Genomic DNA, 10,724 nt, shown 5'->3' with positions numbered 1-10,724 from the left:
GGTACTTATCCGTGGAATTTTTAGCTTTTGATCTACATTCTTTAATTTTCTCTATGAAGTTAGTAGCCGAAATAGTAATATCTTACCTGACACATTGGCGATTCAAATCGGCCCCGGTCCTTAAAATATGATAGTTTTAAATAATGCTTGGATATAACTTATCTCTACATACATTCTATTTTTTTTATCAAATAAAAAAAATATTTCATTGAATAAGACAGTAAAAAGACAAACAAATAACTTATGAACGAAATACATCTATGAATAACACTAAATTAAAATTATATTAATACATTCTATTACATTTCACATTTTATTTTAATATTTTCGAATATCTTAATAATTTCATCACTATTAGAGGTTTTCATAAAAAAGTAACGGTCAAAGTAATTAACCAAAAAAAGTCTGCAGCGATTTTGATAGCCCACGCAGTGCAACTGTTATTTATACGTAATAATTTCACAGAAGCTTGACGTTTAAAATAAGACTTGCACTGCGTAGGCTATCACAATCGCTGCAAACTTTTTTTGGTCTAACTCTAGACCCATAATTATATATTTTTCTAAATCAAGTAAAACGTGCACTTTTAAAATCACCCTTCGATCAATATCTAACCTAATTAAGTAAGTACAGTATCATTTTCCTCGTATTCTACATTCTATAATATTGATCCTCCGAACGCCTACTATCCGACCTTAAATACAATTTGCATGGAAAAGTACTTAAGTACCTTATAATTGAGCTTAACGGAATACATAATATATTTAATTAACTGTATCCTATTGTGGTCCAGGTTTAGTTGATTTGGGTGAAACCGACCCTAATGCAGTTAAGTAATTACCAAATGCATTCGTTTTAATTGTTAGTCATTTTGTTAATTACATACATCGTTAAACATAATAAGTTTCAGATTTGTTACCATAGAAACGGCATCAAGGATGACTCACGCTAGACCGGGCCGGGCCCGGATGAGGGATCCGATATTTCATTTTCTATGACATCTGATCGGTGATCACGTGGTGCTTTCCATAGAAAACGAAGCGCCAGAAGCTCCGACACGGTCTAGCGTGAGTCACCCTTCAATGAAAGTTTTAAGAGATTTGTATGATGAAAAAACGCTGATTTTCCCGAACATTTCTGACCGTGCTATACCTCCATGCACAGACCGGGTAATTTTTAAATTAGAAAATTACCTGGTCTGTGCCCCTACTTGTGAGTAAACAACTCACAGTGACAAAGGGTAAAATAATCTATTTTTTAGTAACTCACAGGCGTATTCCAATTTTAATTATAATTTACTCAATCTTTACTGATTTAAACAAACCGGCCAAGATCTTACTTGATGTCGGAAGTGTTACGCAGTTTTGCGATACACATCTACAAGTGTGCAACCGTGCATAAAAAATCCTGTTTGCTCTTAATCTTAAAATTTAATTTCAGTTTTCCTTGAGACGCATGTTTTATTTTTAGTTCTTAACTGACTGTTATAAAACAACTGCCTAGTTGCAAATGGGCAGGTATATACATAGAAGGTACTGAACAAATTAAAGTTTAGGCAAGGTATCTGGTTTAACTAGTCTGGTTAAATAAACGAAACCTGCATTTTTTTTGACTAAGAAATGGAGAGCATTTAGAATACTGTTTATTGTTTACTTGTTTATTGTTGTTTATTTTTAAGTTAAGTACTTAGTAGTATATTTTTAGGGTTCCGTACCCAAAGGGTAAAACGGGACCCTATTACTAAGACTTCGCTGTCCGTCTGTCCGTCCGTCCGTCCGTCCGTCCGTCTGTCACCAGGCTGTATCTCACGAACCGTGATAGCTAGACAGTTGAAATTTTCACAGATGATGTATTTCTGTTGCCGCTATAACAACAAATACTAAAAACAGAATAAAATAAAGATTTAAATGGGGCTCCCATACAACAAACGTGATTTTTGACCAAAGTTAAGCAACGTCGGGAGTGGTCAGTACTTGGATGGGTGACCGTTTTTTTTTGCTTTTTTTTAGTTTTTTTTTTTTGCATTATGGTACGGAACCCTTCGTGCGCGAGTCCGACTCGCACTTGCCCGGTTTTTTATATGTAAATCTATGAATGTATAGTTTGTCGCCTTTCTTTTATTTTAGCTAAATTTTATCAAATTGGCGATATTCTCTTCACCTAACCTATGGTTTTTGTTGGTGTGCCATTTTATTTCAAGTTGTACATTACACTTTTTTCAAATTTGAAAATTTTTATGTTTTCCTACTCAGCATTACAAGCTCTTACGATCCTAATATAGTAGAATAAAGTGTCCCAAAATTTTCATCCATTTTTCGTTCCCAACACTGGCAACAAACAAAATGGTAACCGAATGGAAACAAAAATCTTTTTTTTTCCTATGTAATCGAAAGAATAGAAATACCATTAGCATACGGCCCGCCTGATGGTAAGCAGTCACCGTAGCCTATGGACGCCTGCAACTCCAGAGGTGTTACATGCGCGTTTCCGACCTTTTAAAAACCTGTACACTCCTTTCCAAATTTAAATAAAGTGTATTAAATAAAATGGCTCTAGTATCCGTCTTAAAGTGTTTTCGTAGGCAAACTTTTTTAATAATCGGACGTAAGAGTTGAAATAGATAGGCGTACCAGGTACGTAAGATTGTTTGTCAATGTTTCGAGTTGACTCGACAATCTATTACCATGTTTGTAAATACAAAGGCGTCAATTCTACGGAATTGACGTCATTAAACATCAGTCAATACCTCCTTATTGATTGATCTCAGCATCAACAGCATACAGTCGGCATCAATTCGTCATCACCAATCACTACTTATAAGTCCCTCAGATGGGCACTCGAAAAAGTTTTACGTTCCATTCGGTCCTCGTATATTTCTTTTCTCATAATGAATGTGTTAATTATACAGGATTTTGACTCTTGGAAACCCTATACATCTCTAAGAATAATTTGATAAACTATATGATCTCATAGTTCTGACACTTAGAGACATTTACACCTCTTAATAATTATGTTTTTTTTTGTGTTTTTGTGTCTTATTTAATTCGACATTTAGAGACCATACAGGTACATCTCTAAGTAATTGTAATATGTTAGTTTGAATTGGTAGTTGTAGTTAGTTGTATTTTATAATTGTTCATGTACGATTATTATTTTTGCTTGTATGTAAATTCTATTTGCTGTATTTGCTGAATAAATGTTGAAGTTGAAGTTTAAAGATATGAGTCTGCAGGAGTAACATAATTGTATCAATTTATACTTGTAACCGAATTTGTAGTCATCTCTCTCTATCACTCTTCCATATTAGAGCGACAGTGACAGTTGCGTTTCGTTGTCGTAGACACAAAGCGTTTCGTTGTCGTAGCGCAAGCGATTGTCACTTTGGCTAGGCACCCTGGTCCGTTACTTTGGATGCCGATTGCTGACTGTACCTAGCTAAATTTCAACATGAGGTGACAAATCTTCTGTAAATATAAGTACTTTTACTCAATCTGTGCTAAAATATTATTGTGGTTCGTTCCGTCCTTGGTTGGTAATACAGAAGCTCGCAAATTTCAGCAGATTTTTTTGACAGATCGCTTTAAAAAAAGCCCTGGCACTTATCTAATATTTGATGTATTTAAGGAACTGTCATTAAATAATCAAAAGGATTATACAAACTTTACGTCAGTCATGTGTACAAAAACATGCGAGTTTCAAATTAGCATAGCCTTAAAAAGTCAAGGAGTGTGAACAGATTATTTGCACAACTTTTGTTGAACTAAAAATACTTAGTCCTCAAATATTATTATTTCTGACCTGTTATTACCTTACGCTTACGCTTTGGCTACTTTAAGTTTGTGAATAATAAATTTTAAAGTGTGTGTAGGTACCTACTTACGTGTAATTTTATAATGTGAAATATGTATATAGGTACCTATTTGGATTAAGTACCTAGTGCTTAAAAAACCGGCCAAGTGCGAGTCGGACTCGCGTTTCTAGGGTTCCGTACATAAGTCCGACTCACGCTTGACTGCACATTTATAATAGGGTTTCCTGTCATCTATAGGTAAAGAACTATTTTGTGTATTTTTCAAAATTTTAGACCCAAGTAGTTTCTGAGATAAAGGGGGGGGGGGGAATGGTAATTTTTTGGCTATTTTCTTAAATAACTTCGAACCTATGTATTTTCAAATCATACAAAAACATTAATTTACATATGTGTACCAAATTTCAACTTAATTGGTCCAGTAGTTTCCGAGAAAATAGCCTGTGATACAGACAGACGCACGAGTGAACCTATAAGGGTTCCGTTTTTTGCTTTTGAGGTACGGAACCCTAAAAAAGCATCATCTAACATCATAACATGGTTTGCAAATTTTGTAATAATTGTAAGTATCACCATTTAAATATTTATAAAAAAATAGCGGTCTGGTGAAACCGGTTATTTATTTGACATCTGGTATAAGTTATATATAGTTATTTGGTTATATTATTTTTCGCGTTATACCGTATAACGCGAAAAATCAAATGCTGGTTATCTATGAACAAGAAAGGACACCGTTTAAAAAATTGCGTCCTTATAACCCATTTTATTGTACCTAACACTTTTACACCCTAAGATAATCACTACGATATCTTGCTTCTGAGGGCCTAGGCAAGATACCAATCGCTTGCGCCGTAGCGAAGGTAGCGAACGAAACGGTAGTCTTCCGTTAATACGGAACATATGTAAATACGGAACGGAAATAGAGAGGGGCATTTACATTTTTACTAGTACTTTAAAGCGCTATTTAAGTTTCAGTTCAGGAACGTCTAACCGTCACATTCCTGAGAAAATGTATGGGGTTTGACAATGACCGTCAGTTTTGTGACGATTGCTAACCAGCCGCTAATGGCACACATTTACGTGAAAATGCCCATTAGTGCGACAGAGAGACATTAGCGTTTCGATTTAACTATCTAGTATTTACCCTAACTTGTTCCAAAGAATTTTACTGACAGCAAATTGTATTCTACGAACTAACTAATCTATTACCTAATCCTTGTAAAGAACTGTTTGAACCCGTAAAATTTAGTCACGGAACTGTCATGCCTAAGGATTATGACTATATAAATAAGCTACAATTGACACGTGGACTATGTTGGGGAGCATAAGTCACATCTACTCACACGGTGAGGTGACAAAAGTTAATTATATGCCGTCACGGAACTAGTGTTTAGTAACTAATACCTAGAGTCGATTGCGTTTTAACGGACGGTGGAAAAATTCTGACGCATGACGCAAACGTTGCTGTTGATGTCAGTGTAGGTGTTTTCTTAAGATTTCTTAGTGTTAAGTTCAACTGCCTCAGACAATTTAACCTTTCGTATGATTGTGGTTAGGTAGTCAAAAATCATGGGTTCAAACCTCGGTTGTACTGTATTCTGTATAGAGCAGAAAAAAATGCAAAAAGATGACTAAACATTGAAGAGGTTAAAATATTACCCTCTTCAAATGCCAGGTACCTAATGACGCAGGAGTGAACAAAAACTTTACAAAAGCAAAATTCATACAGAAAATAAACTTATCACAGTAAATAATACAAAAAACCTCAAAAAACATCTAAAGGTTAATAAATATATTTGAAAAAATTTGAACCGCCGCTAAGAAATGCAAAGGAACTCTTATCGTTTCAATACCTACTACCTACAGATGTAAAGGAAGACTCACGTTAGACCGGGCCGTGTCCGGGCCGGAGCTTCCGGAGCTTACTTTTCTATGACATGACAGGCGATCACGTGATACTTTTCCATAGAAAACGATGCGCCGGAAGCTCCGGCCCGGACACGGCCCGGTCTAACGTGAGTCATCCTTTATGCATAATAATATCCTTCGTATTTTCACGGAAACGGGAAACGTATTTTTCAGTCAGTCTCGGTACAAAAATACCTACTGAGGTTGATTGAAGATGAATAACATGTTACATGAGTACATGACAAATACGAACGTTTCCAAGAAAATACGAAGATAAACAATTATTCACAACTTCACAACATCAGTACGGTTACCATCAGTTTGTCACTGACATAAACGCCGTCGAGAACGTAATTTACTTTCTATACGTCCCGTTTGCACTAATATGCGAGTGCGAGCGAGATGTATAGAAAGTAAATTACGTTCTCGACGGCGTTTATGTCAGTGACAAACTGATGGTAACCGGACTGTACTACCTCCTCGTAGTACAGTCAGCATCAAGAGTAACGTATTGAACTGTTAGAGATACCTTTGATCTCGAAATGTCGAGATATATAAGGACCTATTTCTATTAGGAAAAATATTCCAGGGTGGCAGATACTTTCGGGACGTTGTCTCATCCGCTAGTATTGGTGCTGACTGTACATACTGGGAAAAGATGCTACAAACGTTATTTATTGCGAGGGATATTTACTTCCTACCTTCCTTGTAACTGACCTTTGTTGTCTTATCTAAAACAACTTTTTTTTTTTTTTTTTTTATTCATGATACACTAAAACACATTTTATAAATAACATAAAACTCGCCAAACTGTGAAGTTTGATGGCGATTAACTGAAATAAATATAGTATCCGGTTGCTTAGAGAGACCCCATGCTAGCGTCTTTTGAGCGTCAACGTCTAGTCAGCGCTATGGAAAATGGAGTCGCTGCGCAGTTGCGCCAACGTTGCGTCGAGCAGCAGACAGCCGACTAGATGCCGAAGCTGTGGAGACGCTAGTGTGGGGTGGCTCTTAGAGCGGTAAAGGTAAAAAGTAGGTACGACTTCCAAACCGCAGATCGTGGGTTCGAATTCGAACCCTGGTCCGTTACTTTTTAGAAATTTGTGAACGTGTTCGAATTTTAATTTAATAATTACCTTAGTAAACTAAATAAATAAATTTCATAAACAGGTGAAAATTAGTGTTAGTGGAATTGGGATGTCAAAACTGACCTCGGGCTCCGTTCATACCCGATCGAGTCCTAGCCAAGGTGACAATTAGCTAATAGTACTTCAAATGAAAAGAAAAAATGTATCGGGACGACTGATGCTACAAACAGTCACGTAACATTTTCTTTTCTTTACCTTTACATTATTTAAGTTTCGTTTGCCGTTTTCTACCAACGATTGTCTCCATGGCTAGGCCCCCATAATGCAACTGAGAAAACGCTAGGATAACCAGAATAAAATGTTATATAGGTAGAGATCCCTTTGTTCCTAAAATTAATTAATGATAGATGATGTTCTCTAATAAATAATAATAATTAATTAAGCCCATTAAAATCATTCAAAGACTCACGATGACTCATCGTTAGATTTTTCTTCTCCCGCTGTTTGTTATTTTTTCATTCATAGAATAAAATATAGGTAGTGGTTCCGTTGTTCATAAAATTAATTAATGATAAATGGTGTTCTCTAATAAATAATAATAATGCCTATTAAAATCATTCAAAGACTCACGATGACTCATCGTTAGATTTTTCTTATCCTGTTGTTTTTTATTATTTTCATTGATGTTGGAAGTTAGATCTCGGCAAGACAAATAGAGACACGTGTAGTAATTACATGTAAGAGGTTGCAATTAAAACGTTTCATAGTGCAGTTTACTGCAGTACCTTAAGTTGAAAACAAAACATGACTGTAGGTAGTTGTTACCAGCTTATAAGCAATGTGTATCAAAAACTGGCGGATTTGCCCTAGGCCCAGTAGGCCCGGGCCTAAAGTGGCAAGGTATTAGGGGCGTCGGCAAGGCGGCAGTCTATAGATGGGTGCTGAGAAAGGGGCGGCTAAGTAGTTACTACAGGGCCTGGGGCCTAGTGCGGCCAACACTGCAAATCCGCCACTGATCAAAAATCCTAGTTTTTAGGATCCCGTAGTCTACTAGGAATACTTATAGTATTACCATGTCCGTCTGTCTGTCTTAGTAAGGGTTAGTAAAATAAAGTTATAAATCTCGAGAGATCTTATAAGTTTTTAAGAGTTGGTAATATTTTCATGAGTTTGTTAGTCTTAGAATAAAATTCAGTGGCGAGATGAGTATTAATTAGGTTGTATGTACCTACTGTAGGGTATTACAACGAATGGTCTACACTCTACGTAATTTTAGTTGTGTATGTATGTAAAGCAAGTATGTATGAAAATACATATAGCGCGCCTTTTATAGAGTCACATAGTCACAATACTGGTTAACTGGTTATTGTTATTTTACTAGAACTGGTCATTGGGGTTTACCCTATTACAGGAGGCCATTGGATGATAGCAGTGAAGGAATTAATTGTTATCTTGAGATAAAACGTAATGGATCGACTTCTCTCGGTCGCATTATCTACTTACACATACACGGTTACACGCGAAGCGGGCAAACAGGTGACGAACAAGAAAACTCGCTAATTTAATAATGATAGGAAGTTTCATATTTTCAAAAATTAATCGTAATCGCACTCTTAGTGTAGTAAATGAAGCAAGTTGTTGTATGGAGACCCATGCATTAATTTCTCAGTCGATGAAATTTAGCTAGGTTATTGTATAGCATGAGCCGAGACTAACATATAAATATCCAAAAAAAAACACTCCTAAGTTAGGTAAAAACTCAAATCTGATTATATATTGAACCGAATAATTGCTCAGTCCAAAATTATTTTACAAAATAAGTTATTTGTATCAGTATGTAATACCAGAAAAAAATCTAAAAGTTTTGTCAAACATGAGAATATTTTTTTATGATAATTCATTTTTTTTGCCGCTCATTTTCATCGGAAAATTGCTCTGTCATTTTTTTCTTCTTATATTATCTTAGAATATAATTTGGCGCAGTGGGTAAGAAAATCCAAAAAAAATGCGTACCCAAATGTATGTATTAAGAACTATTAAAAACTGAGAGTAGAAAATTTTTACATTTTCATTTTGTAGGTATAAAACGGCAATAAAATGGCATTCCAGTGAAAAAATTAGACTGAGCAATTTTCCGGTCCAAGACACGCCAAAAAAATATATTTTATTAATACTGGGATTTCTGCTCGGTTATTTTTTTGATATTTCATATATTGTTGCAATACGTTACATGAATATGTCCGGTGAAGAAAGTATGAACGGAGCATTTTTCCGTAAAAAAAAAACGATTTAAGACTTTAGGTATTTACTTTAATTCTATTATTATTATTCTTTGGAAATTTATACAATACTTTTTATTTATTGATACTTTATCATACTGTAAAGTTTTTTCTGGCTGAGGAATTACTGCGGGGTCCACTACCTTTATTTACTACACTATCTATAGGCTCTATATATGGGAAGGGGCACCCCAATACCAGCTTCTCCCTCCGGACCGCATCCAACGAAGACAGACTCGAATTGTCGACTGCCAGCGTATTTCGAATCGGCTTGACTCCTTGGCGCTGCGTAGAGATGTGGCCTCGCTCTGCATTTTCTATCGCATGTATAATGGGGAGTGCTCCGAGGATTGTTCTTGCGCTTCTTTTCGGCATCGCCCTACACGACAACATTACCATCTTCAACACGTGGATAGTTGGCAGTCCTCAACTGTGCGTTTCTCAACTTCCCGCCTGCTCAGCCAAACTGTGGAATGAACTGTCGCCTGCGGTATTTCCAGACCGATACGACCTTCAAACCTTCAAGAAAAGACCGTACCCCCATCTTAAAGGTCTCTAGATATTAAAAATACCTACCTACTGTAATTTTCTCTTTGATACCTAGGTATCATTACGATAGCGCACAGATGCCTTTGTTCTTCGGTGTGGAGTCATGGAGGTCAGGGGTGACATTGTGATTATTCGCATCTAAATGATGATGATTCATGACACATCAAGTTTTAGGCACCTACTCTAACGTGCTTTGAATTTTTATTATTGTTTAGTAGGTACCAGTATTAAGATAAATGTCCCAGTGCTACAAACCCGCTGGCAACTATTGGAATATAGGCTGTTAAACACTAGGACGCTTAGTGGCAGATAAACGACGAAATTTAATTTGCTGTAAGTTAAGTTAGCTTAGTATACTTACGACAAACGAAATTTCATCGTCATTATGACGACCGGTCTGGCCTAGTGGGTAGTGACCCTGCATGTGAAGCCGATGTTCCTGGGTTCGAATCCCGGTAAGGGCATTTATTTGTGTGTTGAACACAAATATTTGTTCTTGAGTCATGGGTGTTTTCTATGTAGGTATATAAGTATGCATTTATCTATATGTATAAGTATGTATAATCGTCGCCTAGCACCCATAGTACAAGCTTTGCTTAGTTTGGGGCTAGCTTGATCTGTGTAAGGTGTCCCCTAGTATTTATTATTTATTTATTTTTATCACTCACGCATTCGCTTCACTGCTGGGCAAAGGCCTCTTTATGATCTACTAGACTAGAAGGTTTTGGAGTATAAGCCAGCTGGTTCATGCTGCTGTCCCCAACACACAACATTTAAATTCTTCGCAAATGTAGGTACCTATGCAGGTTTCTAGTTCCATACGATCATGACAGCAATTCTCTGGGAAAGCCATAGTTGGTTAAGTGGAACTGATGAAGAAAACCATAAAATGATGGCATACTATTTTGAGAAGTCGGTTCCTTCCTATTATCCCACGTACCTATCCTACCTCATTATTTGCAAATCACAATCACTTATAGTGATTTTACAAATGTGTCTCATTTATGCACTATGTGTTGCACTCGGCTTCATTCATAATTTATAATTGGTCTTATTAATTGAAAGACTTTTTTCGCATCAGTGAATTCAAAT

Source organism: Cydia splendana, chromosome 16 (assembly GCF_910591565.1).
Source record: "Cydia splendana chromosome 16, ilCydSple1.2, whole genome shotgun sequence".
Lineage (NCBI taxonomy): Eukaryota > Metazoa > Arthropoda > Insecta > Lepidoptera > Tortricidae > Cydia > Cydia splendana.
The sequence above is the reverse complement of the archived record's forward strand: the minus strand, read 5'-3'. Positions refer to the sequence as shown.